The sequence below is a fragment of the Pezoporus flaviventris genome, unplaced genomic scaffold, assembly GCF_033815535.1.
Source record: "Pezoporus flaviventris isolate CSIRO_AGI_PZ_B2104156 unplaced genomic scaffold, CSIRO_AGI_Pfla_v1 ptg000001l, whole genome shotgun sequence".
In the NCBI taxonomy this organism is placed as follows: Eukaryota; Metazoa; Chordata; class Aves; order Psittaciformes; family Psittacidae; genus Pezoporus; species Pezoporus flaviventris.
The window spans coordinates 19,644,840-19,660,574 of record NW_026892549.1 but is presented as its reverse complement, the minus strand read 5'-3'; the positions used below and the strand labels follow the sequence as shown (position 1 = coordinate 19,660,574).

Below are 15,735 nucleotides of genomic sequence, written 5' to 3'. Positions count from 1 at the left end.
GAGAAATAATGAAAGGTAGAAGGCTTGCACGGAAGGGAGTTGGGAACTGCTGCCCTTAGTATGTTCACACACTGAAGATAGCCCTCTGTATGGGCTCAGTTGTGATGTGAAGACTGCTCAGACTGAACAGCTTCAATAGCTGACTTTTAAGATTTACATGTGTTCTTTTATGTCAAATGAAACATTTATAACAGCTGAATATAAAGGAAAAAATAGGAGAGTAACAGAAAGAAAACCTTTTAATGCCCTAGTTATTCTCTTTCTAACCTTCAGTTGCTACGTAACCATCAGGAAACATAATACCTACTAACTGTGGGCAAAAATGCAAATGTGATTCTATACAATTTATATGAACTAGAAGATATTAGTGCTATGTCTTGACCTAGAATTACTTTCTAAATAAGAAAGCATTGTAGGAATAAAGTTCCCCAGAAAATGAAAGATACATTTTTTTAAACGTTGTGCTTGTAATGCTGTGTCCTGGTTTAACCCTCGCTGGCACACAGCTGCTCGCTCACTCTCCTACCCTAGTGGGATGGGGCGGAGAATCGTAAAAAATGTAAAACCCATGGGTTGAGATAGGAGTTTAATAATAGAAATAAATTATAATGACAATACCCCGAAGTGCACAATACAGTTGCTCACCATCGGCTGACCGATACCCAGTCTGACTGGAGTGGTCATTGGCCCCTTCAGACCAACTCCCTCCAGTTCATATACTGGGCATGTTGTTCTGTGATATGGAATACCCCTTTGGCTAGTTCAGGTCAGCTGTCCTCCTCTCCCTCCCCAGCTCATTGTGCCCTCCAGATTGGCAGAATATGAGAAAGTGAAAGTCCTTGATTTAGAGTAAGTACCACTTGCCAACAACTAAAACACTGTTGTGTTATCAATATTATTCTTACTAAAGAATTATTCTTACTAACTAAAGTCAAAACATGGCACTGTATCAGCTACTGTGAAGAAAATCAAATCTATCCCAGCTGAAATCAGAACACAGTCTCAGTTTTTAGTAAGTTATAATGTTACATCATGGTGTTCATTTGTGGGCAGTGAGTTTCTTGAGCTGTTTGCTGTGATCTTAGTGGTTTGTGACAGCCAGAGTGGGTCTGTGCTTAAACCCCAGATGTTCAGGAGCGAGGTGGGAGGTCACAGCTGAACTGCAAAAGTGTATTTGCGTCTCCTTTGAGTTGCCCCTCCCAGGCACATGTAGGTGCTAGGTAGAGCTTTTACTTGCCCTTGTTTTTGCATTTGCTTTTTGTTTGCATTTGTTTGACCGAGTCATGTAGGGAGTTTCTTTCCATACTTCTGAGTGTCACCAGTGAGGTTCCTTCTCAGATTCAAGTCTGCTGTCTGCTTTTCTATGTATTAGGCATTCCTCCTCCTCCTGTGCTTCAAAGGCAATTGGAACCAGCCTGGAATCAGCTGTGTTCCTTCTTCTCAGTAATTACAATGCAACCTCATGACATCTATACTGTTCTTCACTGGAGGCATTTTTCTGTATGCATGGGAAGCATGGAAGTGGCTAGCCATGGTCACCTTTTAAAATTACCAACAAGTACATTAAGGGTTTTTTCTAAGGCCATGGATGAAAATGCTGGAAGGAAACCAAGCCTGAACTGAGAGGTAGCAAGGGTCACAGTGGAGCAGCCAGCTCCAGGCCACTCTGCACAAACTTTTTGCTATGTTCAAAAAAGACATACATGAAGTATGTGATTTCATTGCTCCAGGAGAACCCCAGTGAACATGGCTCACTGTGGTTCACTGCAGTGATGCAGATTTCATATAATTACATCACTTGGTGTCCTTTGGTACCACCCTTCTTGCCCTCTCATGAGACAGCTTATTGCTTAGACAGAAGCAAAACTTTATTAATTTCTTTGTCTACAGAAAACAAAACCCAGAAGCAGCAGACTTAGGAGGAAGATGAATCCTGGGAAAAAAAGTCAGCTCAGTAATGCCTGAAGTATAAAACATGCTGTAGGTAGTGATGTAAAGAAGTTGCACAGAGTAGATACCTCCTGGTAAAGCCAGTCCCAATCTCATTTTTGTTGAGTGATCTTCGGCCTTTCATTCGTGCATTCTGTTAAGTCATCACTGCAGTAAAGCCCTGCGAGCAGCAAAAGTAGATAATTAGTAAAGGGACAAATTATACAGAGGACAAATTATATTATGTTTAGGCACAGAACTTCATCTCTGCAAATACTTTGTGAGAAGGGAAAATCTAAAATAAAGTTTAAGACAAAGGTTTTATCCTGTGAGCTATTAAACAAATATGAGAAATGGTGCTGAGAATTCATATCATCTCAGCCATCTCAAAATCTTTCTGCTAGGCTTTATAGCTCAGCAGTTCCTTTTTCTAACTTTTTTTTTCTGCAAAAACTGCGGCAGTTTTGCTCCATCTCTTCAAGTCTTTTGGAGGGCTGTGATACAATATGATACCCATCCATTTAACATACAGCAATTGAAGCCAGAAGAGATGAACCAATCCTTGGAGTGTGAATATTTTCACACTTCATGCAGTAAAATGTCTATTTTAAGGTATTTTTACATTTAGTTTTGTTACTAGGTGAAAAAGGTGGCACTCATTTTTCAAAAGATGCAGTATTGAATATTATATTCTACAAATATTTAATTAAATGCTTCCTCTCATTGTGAGAAGCGCTGGAAATACAATCAGTTTCTTCACTGATTTAAGGAGATAATGCAAGGGTCCAGGGAGGAATAAATTTAGAAAAATAATTAGGGAGATGATTTGTATTCAAGTCATTGGACTAAAGAAATTCACCTTAAAGCATCTGTGGAACTGGTCGGAACAGCCTCTGAACTGTTATCTATGACTCACACCTGAGACTGACAGGTGACAGGAGAAGCCCCAGATGACTGACAAGGGATTGTTTCACAATTAACTGATTTAGTAGATGGGGACAGAGCAAGGATTGCAGTTTGTTTGAAGTTAAGTTGCTTTTTTAAAAGTTTACCACATGCTGTTCTCATAAGTGAACACTGGAATTATAATCTAGGGTAAATCACCAGTGACATGGTCATGGCTGAATGTGAACCCATTGTCTTGCATGTGTGCTGTCACACACGAAAGTGTTTTAAAGTCTGTCATAACTTGTGACAAATATTAAACATGAGACTGTCATGTTTATTATTTTTTTTAACTGACTTGTGTGATATAAAAGCTAGAATTGGAAAGTTGCAGACACAACATCTTCAGAGGGATTTGAAAGCATTTCAACAAGGACAGAATTATAATTTTAAATGATGTTGTCACATAAAAAAGGATCTGAAATAATTAAAGTACAATTTAGTCATGACAAGTGCTAGGCAATACCAAATAAAACAAATGGCTATGCATAACTAATAGAACTAAAAAAAAAACTAAAGAGGGAACAACTGGATGGAATGGCATTGTGTGAAGAGACACTGAATAGATCTGGACTGTTCACCTGAGAGATGCAGCTGCAGTGTGGACCTTATAGAGAGATATAAGTTCCAAAGTGGGGAAAAGTGGTCTTGGGCAATTTAGTAATTCTTTTTCATGATACAAGAAGTAGGATTAGAATATATTAAATTATCCGGTAGCAACTTTAAAGCGAGCAAATGGAGTGCTTTCCCATGTAGTGGTTAGTGCGTGGATGTTGCTGCCACAGAGTGTGGCAGATGGCAAAAGCTTAGGCAAGTTCAAGATGCAATCTGACAACTTCATGGACGAAAAATTTTCTCATGACCTCATCAGGCAAAGGCGTGATCTCTGGCTAAGTAAGTCCTAAAGCAGTGGTTTGTTGCCAGCTCTTGGGGACAGGCTTCTTAGCTGGGCAGTTACTGACTGGAGCCAAGTATGCCAGTCCTCTATTTCAGCATTACTTCAGAAACAAGGTCACTTCATTACTAAATTTCTATGGCTGTCTCTTTTTGAGACAGTTAAGATCCTCATGCTGATCTGTAGAAAACCATTGAAAACAGTGACAGTTTTTCTCTGTTATTAAAGTAAGAAAGAATATATGCAAAGTCTTTTTAGGCTAGTTGCCATGAAAATAATTTCACAACTGCTTTCATTGTGCAATGAATTACCCATAAAAGATGATAGCAGATTAATTTAATTAATTTGATTTAATCCCAATAGTGTATTGTTTTATTAAGCAATGCTGTGGCATAATTAAGAGTTGTAACTGATTAAACACTTTATAACCGCAGAGCTATTAATTCATATTAAATTACAATAAAATTAGCAAAGAAACACAAACAAGTGACATAAATGTTTTAAAACAACAGTGATACTGCATCAACTAAAAAACTACCTGTATAATCCATTTTTTAAAGAGTTTGGCTGCTGAAATTAATATCATAAGATAATTGCAAATCTGGAAATGGGGCAAGAAAAGCAGTCCCTTTGATTTTTTTAATTCAAAAGACTCCTTTGATGAGAAATATGTTTTTTTTAAGATGGTTATTCTTAAATGCCTATTGAAGCAAAGGCCTTGAACCCAAACTTAGTATGCAGGGAAAACTCCCAGAAGTAAAACTTAATGTCAGCTTCAGTACCCCCTCTGGATCTGACACATGTTTGTCTTATTTGAATACAAATCTGAACAACTCATGCATTGCAAAGCTTTAATTTGAGTATGATGTATTAATGCTACAGCTCTGATTCTGTTCTCATTTGCAGGAGTGTCAGGGAATGTGTGAAACTATTTGCATGCTTAAATAATTTGCTGGATAAGATGGTTGGTAAATTCTGGAAATCCTACAGGTATTAATTTATCACTGGGAGTTAAGTAGAGACGTACAAAATACATGAAATCAAAGTGCAGGGGCTGGTGGCAGTAGGAGAAGTAGAAATATTTTTGAACTTTTTCAGACATGAGATCAAATCTGATTATGACCAAATATGTCCACTAATTTGAAACAAGTTTTAGCAGTGTCTGAGAACACCTAGCAGCAAGATTGCCAATGTTTGTAATATTGCTCCGGCCTTGGGATTTTGTTTTGTACAAGACAATATACAAGATACTAAATGCATCTGTTTTCTAATGGCATTTTTGAACCTACTGAAAATTAAAATTGACTATTTAAATTATCTCACACAGAGAAGCTCTGGAAATATACTAATTTTTTTTTTTTTGTAAATGTTCTTTGAATTTACTGTAAAGGATAAAATTGTAGCTTGCTGTTGAATGATACTTTAAATGCCAAAATGATGCAAAATAGATCTTGTCTAAATACAAATTGAACCCTAAATGTCTAAGTCAGCAGGCTGCTAAAAAAGCACTTGTTGCAAATATCAAAATACCTTAGACTTCTAGTTTTAATATCTCAGGCAAAAATTTGCTCTTCTTAATGCGTTTTGGTACATCAGTGTGACTAATCTTTGATTAACCAAGTTTCTGTCCTGTCTTGTGTGCAGTTATGGATACACAGAATGAGTATATGGGAACATGCAAATGCATTTGCTACGTTGTAGGTACTGCTATGGAGAGATGTGTGGGAATTCATGAACATAATGTAACTGTATGTGTGTGATTCTTAACTTGAATGGCCTTGTAGATACCCTTTGCTTTCTGGTACTGAAGTTTTTGCAGATGTAAAAAAAGTAAAGGGTAAGTTGTAAAAGTAAAGGACATGAGTTTGTTGTTAGTTAATGTTTATCAGTGGACAGAGGACTAATGAAGGAAAAAGAGTAAGGAATAAATGTGTTTGGAACCATGAATTTATGCAGTGCTGAATGTTTCCTTGAATAGTTTCATGTAAGTGGGAGAAATACTAACCAAGCCAAACACAACTTAAAACAGGCTATCATAAATATTGCACAGACTGGGGAATGAAAGACAGTGAGAGCTTTTATCTCAGAATATGGTGCTCAAACCTTCCTGAACTTTCTTAAGATGGAAAGTAGGAGGGATATTTAAGGAGGACAGTGTAAAGTATGAACAAACATGGAAGAATGACCACTTGTTTAAGAAACTTAGTGTAATTATGTCATACAGGTTTGTGTCATTCCTGTTTAAGAACTCTTGTGTAAGCACAGAGTGTAAGCAAGTGATTGTGTCTGGGACTGTTAACTGGGAATGTCCAACTGCTGGTTCTGTCCAGGTTCAAGATGTGGAGTGAATGAGGGAAACCACAGCATTACTTTGGTCTAGGAACAGCAGCAGCTCTGCGTTTGCTTAGAGGAAATCCTAGATTCTTTCCCGTCTCATGCAGATTTTGCATTTGGAATCTGTTGCTGTCAGTTTCCAACTGCAGATCATACGTAGATCTGTTTGAACTCTGAATCTGCTGCAGACTTAACTTCCCTTGAAGAATAAGATTTCCAAATGCACATCAGTGGGTACCCTGTCTTACTTAAGCGGAAAGGCTGTTACCCAGTTTCTCTGTGACTCTGCTGAGAGGGTCAGCCTGATGTGCTTAGTTAAAAGCTCTCACTGCATTCCCACCTCAGCAAATCTCATGACTGTGTAGCTTCTAGGAGTTTTGCTGAAATAATTTTTTGACAAATGAAGCACAACCTGTCACTTAAACTTGTTTCACTGTGATTGAAACAGATTGGAAGGCAAGCTGGTAGCCTGTGCTCCCAGCAGCACTGGGGAAGTGAGTGCCTCTGCCAGAACAGCAGTGAGGAGCAGCTGGAATGTAGGCTGTGAGATGTGTAGGCCCAGGTAGCTTTTCACTTGGCATAGCTGCGGCTGGGTAAGGACATATTTGCAGTTTCTTCTCTCTCTGGGTTTCTTTCCAACTTCCCTCCTTGATCAGTAAGAGCATTTCATAGAAAGGGACAGGCATAGAACCCTAGAATAGTTAGGGTTGAAGGGGACCTTAAAGAACATTGAGTTCCAACCCCCTTGCTATGGGCAGAGACACCTTCCACTAGACTAGGTTGTTCAAAGCTCCATCCAACCTGGCCTTGAATACTTCCAGTGACAGGGCAGCCACAGCTTCGCTGGGCAAACCTATTCCAGTGCCTCACTACCCTCACAGTAAAGAACTTTTTCCTAATATCTAATCTAAATATTCCACCCTCTTTCAGTTTAAAGCTATTCCCCCTGTCCTATCACTACTTGCTCTTGCAAAAAGCACCTCTCCAGAATCCTTACAGGTCCCTTTCAGATACTGGAAGGCTGCTCTAAGGTCTCCACACAGCCTTCTCTTCTCCAAGCTGAGCAAGCCCAGCTCTCTCAGCCTGTCCCCATAGGAGAGGTGCTCCAGCCCTCTGAGCATCTCCTCTGGACTTGCTCCATAAGGTTCATGTCCTTCTTATGCTGGGGACCCCAGAACTGGATGCAGTACTCCAGGTGGAGTCTCACAAGAGCTGAGTAGAGGGGAAAAATCATCTCCCTCGACCTGCTGGTTGCACTTCTTTTGATGCAGTCCAGGATATGATTGGCATTCTGGGCTGCAAGCACACCCTAACAGGTCATTCTGAGATTTGCATCGACCAGCATCCCCCAGGTCCTTCTCAGGGCTGCTGTCACTCCAGTCTCTGCTCAGCCTGTATTTGTGCTTGGGATTGCCCTGACCCAGGCTCAGGACCTTGCACTTGGCCTTGTTGAACTTGATGACGTTTGCATGGGCCCACCTCTTAAGCCTGTCAGGGTCCCTCTGGATGTCATCTCTTCTCTCCAGTGTGTCAACTGTTCTACACAGCTTGGTATCATTGGCAAACTTGCTGAGGGTGCGCTCCCTCTGTCCATGTTGCTGACAAAGATGTTGCACAACACCAGTCCCAGTACCAACCCCTGAGGAACACCACTCGTCACTGGTGTCCGCTTGGACATCAAGCTGTTAACCACAACTCTTTGAGTGTGACCATCCAGCCAGTTCCTTATCCACTGAGTGGTCCATCCATCGAATCCATGTCTCTCCATTTGAGAGACAAGGATGTCGTGTGGGATAGTGTCAAATGCTTTGCACAGGTCCAGTTAGATGACATCAGTTGCTCTCCCGTTATCCACCAATGCTGTATCTCTGTTGTAGAAGGCCACCATGTTTTCTGCTTTTATAAAGAAGTCAGTATTAGATGAGCTAAAGCCTTTTCAGCCTGAACAAGCCAAAGACAGATAAAATTTTCTATATTCTCTCCTCACATCAAACCATTGGGATGATCTCGCATGCTGAGATACCAGGACTGGGAGGGGCTCTAATGTAGATTTTCTGTAAGAACCTAGTGATCATCAGCTGAGAGAAACTGAAGAAGAGATAAATTATTAGTAAATGTGTATCTGTGTGAGTGTATATTTCAGTTGCCTGTCCTGTAGGTGTCTAGCTAGCATTATGAATGTCTTGAAATTCTGCACATTTGTCTAATGTTGTCTGTGAACATTTCATTGTCTTCTCCTTTAGTGTGTTTCTAAAACAATTCAGGCTGTCAGTCATTGAAATTATCAACTCATCATTGGGCTGTCACAGACAACAGATTGCAGTGGTGAATCCGTGTAATCTGTTGTTTGGGCTGCAAACCCCACACATGTCAATTTTCCAAAAATCTGAAAAGCTCAGTGCTGTGGTTTACTTCATTTTCCATTAGCATCTGGTGTAATAGAAAGCCGCTCTGGACTGAGACAGATATGTCTTTCTTTTAATCTGATGGGATTTGTAATGGTATCCCTTTCCACTGCAAGTGCTAGGTCTAATGGAATATGGCTGTTGGTTGCCAAGATTATTTTACTTATACAATTTTTTTAAGTATTAAAGCATTGTATTATACAGCAAGCAATACCTGAAGAATTTAAGTATGAGGCAGTGTAAGATGTTCTAAAGACATATGAGGAATATGGAACAAGCACTGAGTTGTTTTGTTTATTTATTCTATAGATGGAATAAACCTGCAATCCCTAATGATCTGTAAGCAAACCTTTTTCCGAGGCACTGTGAAATTCTGAGTGACCTGGATTTAGGAAAAAAATCACTAAGACTTTTTAAAAACTATTTTGGAGGTTTTGTTTTATTATAAGCAGTAAATTCTTTAAGTTTACTTTGGATGCAATTGAGTTATATAGTGAGCTCGTGTGGCACAGAGTAGAGAAAAAAAAAATCTGAACTGAGATTATAATTTTGGAATTTGATCACTACTCCTGTGTTCACTCAACCAGGTTCCACCAACTGTGCAAAACCAGCATTTACATGCATTATAAACAAAGGCAGACATACATACATATGAAATGCATACAGAAAGCAAGAGATAGTACTAAACCAAATCACTTATTTTGACTCAAGTTTACTTTCTGTTGCCAAGAAAAATACGATTGAGTTGATTTTCCAGAAAAGGGTTGAAGCAAATCAAGTTTTCATTGCTTCAATTTGACAATAAAACTTACAATAAAAATGCCAGAATAATGCTTTTTACATATTATTATTATTATATGGAGAATTTTGGAAAATGTTGGTTTTGTAGGAGATGTTAGGAACAACACGTGTAAGTTTTCTTTGCTAAGAAGCAAGCATATTGATTTACAAACATGGACAGGTAGATATAATTAGTTGCAGACAGTATAGTTGTCTTTGTATTTTTTCAGATGAAAACTTTTATTTCACATACTTTTAAGTCAAAAAGTGGTGGGAGGGGACAAGGAGTACCCATAATGACAAGAAGTACTTTATTGCTTGGGAGTCACCTAGGGAGGGCTTGAGGTCACCCAAGAGGGAAGGTTCAAACCTCACCATTTCTAATGTCAGTCTGATAACTATGGTGTTGGGCAGCCTTTTCTGGGCACTGGGCTCCATAATTAGCACTTTCATTATTTATTATCTCACCTTTAGAATCCTTCTTTCTAGCCCTTATCTTTTGGTCTGTGTCTGCTCTCTAGGCTTGGTCATAATCTGGTACCTTTATGCTCAGCCTAGGTTCTTGCTGTTGGTTTCCTGATCTGCTCATATAACTCCTTGTTTGAAACCCTGACCTCCTTATGGCAAAGAATTTTCAATTTTGTCAATTTTAAGGCCAGTTCTGCTTCAGTTTGGTGTGCCTTGACTTTATCACTGTTGCTGCTGCCTCTGCTCTGCTATCTGATTCCCATCACCAAACTTGGTTGCAGATTATTATTAACCATTGGCTACAACTGTCCGAATTTGGCTGTGTATCAAAGTTTGGAAACATACTGTTAACCTTCAACAGGACATACCTAAGCAGTTCCATACCTGTCAATTAAAACTGGGTAAGCACAGAGGCACAAAGGGGCAGCTAGTCCCTCAACACTAAAATAAAACCAACTTCTCTAGATTAAAGCCCCTGGTCTTGGGCATTGCAAACTCATAATGTCAGCATACCAGGAGACTTGGCAGATCTCTGTTATATAAGGTCAGGGACCTGTTTCAGGAAAATGAATCCTTTATACAGTTGAGTTCTATGAGTTCTACTTTCCTAGCAATTCCTTCAATCTTCAAAAAATTAAAAATTGGAAGCATCTGGGCATAATCTACAGACTGAGCTTGTCCTTTAGGGTTTTCACATTGTTTGTGGGTGTTCTTGGGAGCAGAGACCTCTTTACCTTTCTTCTTCCCAAACTTGGCCTTTTGCTCTCCTTTAGGCGTATTATCAAGAAAAAGCCTTAAAAATGAGAATCTTAAAAATACACCAAAACTTGTTTCAGATTTAATGACAGGAGTTGTTTTTCAGGCAGTCATGAAGTATAGAATTACAGCCTTGAAAATGTATTTAGTCAGCACAGTATTTTGAAAATATTATACCAACTTGCCATTCGTGCTTCCTTTCTCATTTAAAACAAATGTATACATCTTCTGGTTACAAGGAATCATGGCAGCAGAATTTCAGAACACCTTTCATTGTAGGAAAAGCACTTCACTGAAAGGATAGCAAAGAAATAAAAGGCCAAATGTACAGTTTTGAATAAATATATGGGCTTAATGCTTGCTTACTAGATAACCATGTCATCCCTGCTAACTGGAGGGTCCCCCCAAGTTCTTACCCTTCAGGATGAATTTCTATATTATGTGATCCTTGCAGACAAGGGCAAGGAGAGGGCACTGAGTTACATAAAAGGATATTCTTTCCTTACCCTACCACAGTACTGTATTTCTCTCAGCATATCCCATCACTTCCTCTCGACAAGAGAAACTAGAGAAATTAGTTTGGAGCAGTAGCATGGTTTTAAAGTGAATTGTTTGGTTATTCCTGTTTATTGCATTTTTGTGTCAATTCAGAGTGTCTTGATGCATGTGAATGGGGTTCCTTTAGAGGAAACTAAACCAGAAGCCTTGTTCCAGTGGGCAGAAAACTATCTGTGCCCCGTAATAGGGGTGTGACAGTCCAAATAAGTGACTGATCCTTCACATACCTTTGAAGACCACTTATGGTGGGGATGTAAAATCCAAAGTAAAACCCCAAATTATAGATTGTATAGATGAAATGGCAACAGCATTACCTGCTTTCATCTGATTCTCTTGCATCAAATCACAGGCTGATGTAATAGCTGCAGTCTTTAGCTGTGTTATCTTCTAGTGCTGTAAAAGACTCCAAGCTGAAGTGTTTGTCTCTTTTCTTTTTAATGTTAAAATCGGAAACAATCACAATCTAAACAGCCTACTTTTTGTAAAATAATATACAGAACTAAAAGCCCTTGGTGATTAGAGGAAAAGTGTTCTACAGTGTGTGAACAACTCACAGCATGATGCATCTTCATTACAATAATGCAAAATTATGATAATTTATCATAAAATCTGCTGACAATAGGCATTAATCTCTTACTAAAGCAAGTAGTAAACTCAGTTCCCATGACAATGTAATTCATTTTGTTCCTCTCCCTCTACTAAACACATGGAAGACTGGTCATTGTCTGGGCAGACTAATTGCAGCCTTAACACTCTTGGATTTTTGTGGGATTCTGGTGGAATGTCAAGCCAGTGCTAACCATGGCATTGGTAGGATGTCTGTACTTCATCCAGAGCAGAGCTCATACTTGATGAGCACCTATCCTTTCATCTTCAATTTTAAAACAACATTACTAAAGGAAAGAATACGAGTTCTTTCAGAAGTAGTTCTCAGTAATACATTTGTATGCTGGAAGTATTATTTTTTTTTTCCCTTAAAAAGGAAAAAAAAAGTAGAATTGCTTGATGTCTTCAGAAATATGGACAAATGTTTGTTGTAATGAACTGCACGTTGTTTATTCCTTATTTTTGTGTAGTTGTATCTTTTTGTGTGTGTGTATGTATATGTGTGTGTTTATATATGTATAGTAGAGATAAATTATTTGGTCAAGCAAACCTCCTCTGGGGAAAAGTTATGTTCTCCCATAATCATAAAGTGTCTTGTTATGAAACTTAATACGTTTTACTTAAGCAGTTAAATTTTGAAGGCTAATAAAATACCATGTTGTTTCTCCTTGTGTGATTTTTTTAAGTCCACACAACTTCTATGTATTCCCACAAGTTTCCATCAGCCTTAAAAGCCATGAGTTATTTTATAAATTTCCAGCCTACCATGCGTGTGCTCCACCTCAGAACAAAACAACAGTTTCAGTTATTGCAAAGCAAACCATGTATACCCAAATATATGTGCTTTCTGCTTTAAGAGCATGACAAGTTGGCTAACTCCAATATAACAAATAGCTTCTGTGCTGTCAATTAACAGCCCTGAGAATAAGTTTTTTTTTCTTTTATTGGTTGAGTCATAGCTGTTTGCATATTCTGGACAATTGAGTCCTATTATGTAGATAACTTACAAATACTAAAGTAAAAGAGAAAAATTCATCCTGCAAAATGTCTTTGCTTCATGTGAAACTGTCCAAAGATAATGCTGACAGATGGATGCTCTTTTAGTAAAGACCTGAATTCTGCTGACAGAGAGAGGTGGAATGAGCCCAGCAACTGTACAATTCATTTTTAAAGCCAACCAGTAACAACTTAAAATCTCCACCGCAAAATAAAAGATCCTATTAAATGCAATTTCAAACTTGGTTTCATACCTGAGATTTTTGCTGTACAGAGCAAGCAGAGCTTGGCCTAAGCTGCAGCAGGCAGCTCTGCCTTGGTCATTGCAAGCCTTTTGATTCTGGAATTGTTTGCGGTGGGTCTGGTTTAGGCGTATTTTGTATGCCTAGTATGAAAGTGGCACCATGTACAACTTTTTCACTTCAGATTTTATTTTAGGCTGTGTATAACCTTGAAGCCTGGAAGCATTTAGAACTGTAGTCTTGCTTTAGGTTTAAAATACGGATAACTTACAGTCACATTCTCACATTGATGTAGGTACTGCTATACTGATAGCTGGTAAGCTCATGCACTTACACAAGGTGTTAGCAAGATGAGGCAAGAGGGGTAGCTACAGAGGGAAAAAATGGGAGAGTAGGCAAGAGGAGTACCTATGTAGAGGTGGCCTAGCCAGTGGCCACCCAGTTTCCCCAGTGGGTTCCTAATGCCTCTGCCCCCTACTGTCCCAGGTCTTATACCATTAGGAGCCCTTTGGTCTCTGCCCTGTGCCCACTGGAAGACACTCCTTGTTAGAGGTCCTTGCACGTCTCCCCAGGAAGCTGTGAGAAAGGTGAAACCTCCAACCCTGACAGTCAGTCTGGAGGCCCAGATGCTTCTTGAATCCCCCAACATTTATAGACATTCCAAGTCTCACGTGGGTAAACACCAGAGAAAAGGCACCCAGAATGCTACTACATCCACCAGTTATGTACTCCATCCCAGGGAGAACCCATATACACATAGTGAAGCACCAGTCAGAGATTTTACTGTTAAATATTTTAGGTTGTGGAAGGGTAGAGAATATATTTGAGTCTAAACAAATTAGGGATAAGAGCCTGATAGATATGTTTTAGGGTAGATATTTTATAAGGATAAAAGCTTGTATGAATTTTCCTTGGTTTCTGAGTTGACAGCTTTCATGAAAATATGTAAACTATTTAATGAAAACCTCAGGCATCATTCTCTTCTTATTTTTCTTATTTGAAGCTGCCTCTATGTGGAATAAAATAGCAGATAACAAAAGCTATGTGTTCTGCTTTTCTCCATTTTAAAATAAGAAGGATAAAACTCTTTTAATAAAGGATTAATATGTGATAGAGTTGCTCTACTTAATCAGTAATTGAAATATGCACAATATTATTACTCTTCTATTTTTTGCTTTCCAGGTGATCAACATATAGTCTCAACAGCTATGGCTAAGAAGTGCAATTAAGGTACCATAATTTCCCTTTTAATATGGGCATGCTTTTGGTGAAATTGATTTTCAAACTACTCTTTCCAATAATCCATTTAATAACCTGCATTCCTTGAGTCTGAGTTCACTTTTGAATGGGTTGGGATTTTTTATTTACCACTTTATTTGCTGCACTTTCTGAAAACTGCATTTTTTTTCCTTATATTCCATTTAGTTTTTTGTTTTTAAATTTAGTAACAATGTTTTCAGATGTCTGTATAGACACTTATACTGGGAATAATGCTTGCACGATGTATTTGTGACAGAAAGTCATGTCTTTGAAATATTAACTCAGAAAATGTTGTAGGGAAATTATAGAAAATCTGTTGATAGGAGGCTTTTGGAATTATGGCTGCTGCATGCTCCATGGCACTAAGAATTTGTTGATTTCAATCACAAGATGGAAATCAGGTCAGCAGCTCTGCTGTACCACAGGGAAAAGATGGTTGGTTTTGTTGGAAATACAACTATCATGACCAGAGTTATCTCTCTTCAAGACATGTTTTCACTTGTAAATTGCTAACTGGGACTTCAAACAAGGAGTAGTAAGATAAGAGAAGGTAGAAATATGTTCTGTTCCTTTTTGTTGTCAGATTTCACTGAACTTGGATGGCAATGCAAACTTAAATGAAAAAAGTATTTTCTTTTCTATGAAAAATACAGATAAAGTATGAACAAGGTAGCACACCTGTCCCATCAGGTTAAAAACAAACAATATTAAACAGTTGTAAAATGACATGAACAAATTTTTGCCAAAGCAATTATCATGTCAGCATTTCCATTTCACTTCTAAATGCTCCACTATTGGTTTAATATTGCTGTTGAACTAGTAAGCTGTAAAATCATTCTGGAGTACTAAATGACTGGTTTCCCTTCAGTTGGGAGTTTGTTGCTGATTCTAATTGAGGATGAGTAAAGGAGAGGAAAGCTCATGTTTTTGTTAGTTACCACCTCTGTAGAAACTGGTTACTTTTCTGATTTTTCCTCTAGTCACCAGAAGTCTACCAGAAAATTTTAATTTGTTTATTAATGTTAATTTCAGTATAGGAATAATGTAGTCTGACTGGTGAATACTCACATGTATGCAAAAAGAGCAAACAAGAAATCCTGAAAAGTACATGCGAATTAGGTCACTTCGGCACTGTGTAATATCTTAGGACAAGTTTTGTAAAAGGAGTAATGGAGAACATCATCATAAGTGCGATAAAATGCAAAATTCTGATCAGAACGTGATTTAGTCTGACAAGCCTAATGTTTCCTTTTGCTAAAATAGTGAACATCTCGGACTACAGTAATGCAGTGGGCCAAAGCTATCTAAATTTATAGGAAGCTTTCATTCAGTATAGTTCCCAAAGGAAATTTTACTTAAAGTGGAGATGGTGCAGATTAATACAGGAATTATAAGAAGCTGGCTTAAGCAGATAAGGAGCTGGGAAAAGACGGGACTGCGAGAGGATGTACTGAGAGGTGAACTACCAGGTTGCAGGGGATTTCTAAGAGGTGTTCATAAGGGGCAGGTCTTGTGACCAGTCTTCTGTAGTATTTCCTTTAGTAACCTTGGCACAAGGTCT

At 38.5% G+C, this 15,735-nt stretch overlaps 1 long non-coding RNA gene across 1 annotated transcript in view; it reads left to right on the top strand.

The window, feature by feature from the left end:
• Positions 1–15,735, top strand: part of LOC133264762 (uncharacterized) — a 233,722-nt gene that overhangs the window by 163,748 nt on the left and 54,239 nt on the right. Inside the window, exon 3 of the long non-coding RNA XR_009741768.1 lies at positions 14,097–14,144. This is a non-coding gene — a long non-coding RNA (uncharacterized LOC133264762). The remainder of the gene's footprint in view (positions 1–14,096; positions 14,145–15,735) is intronic.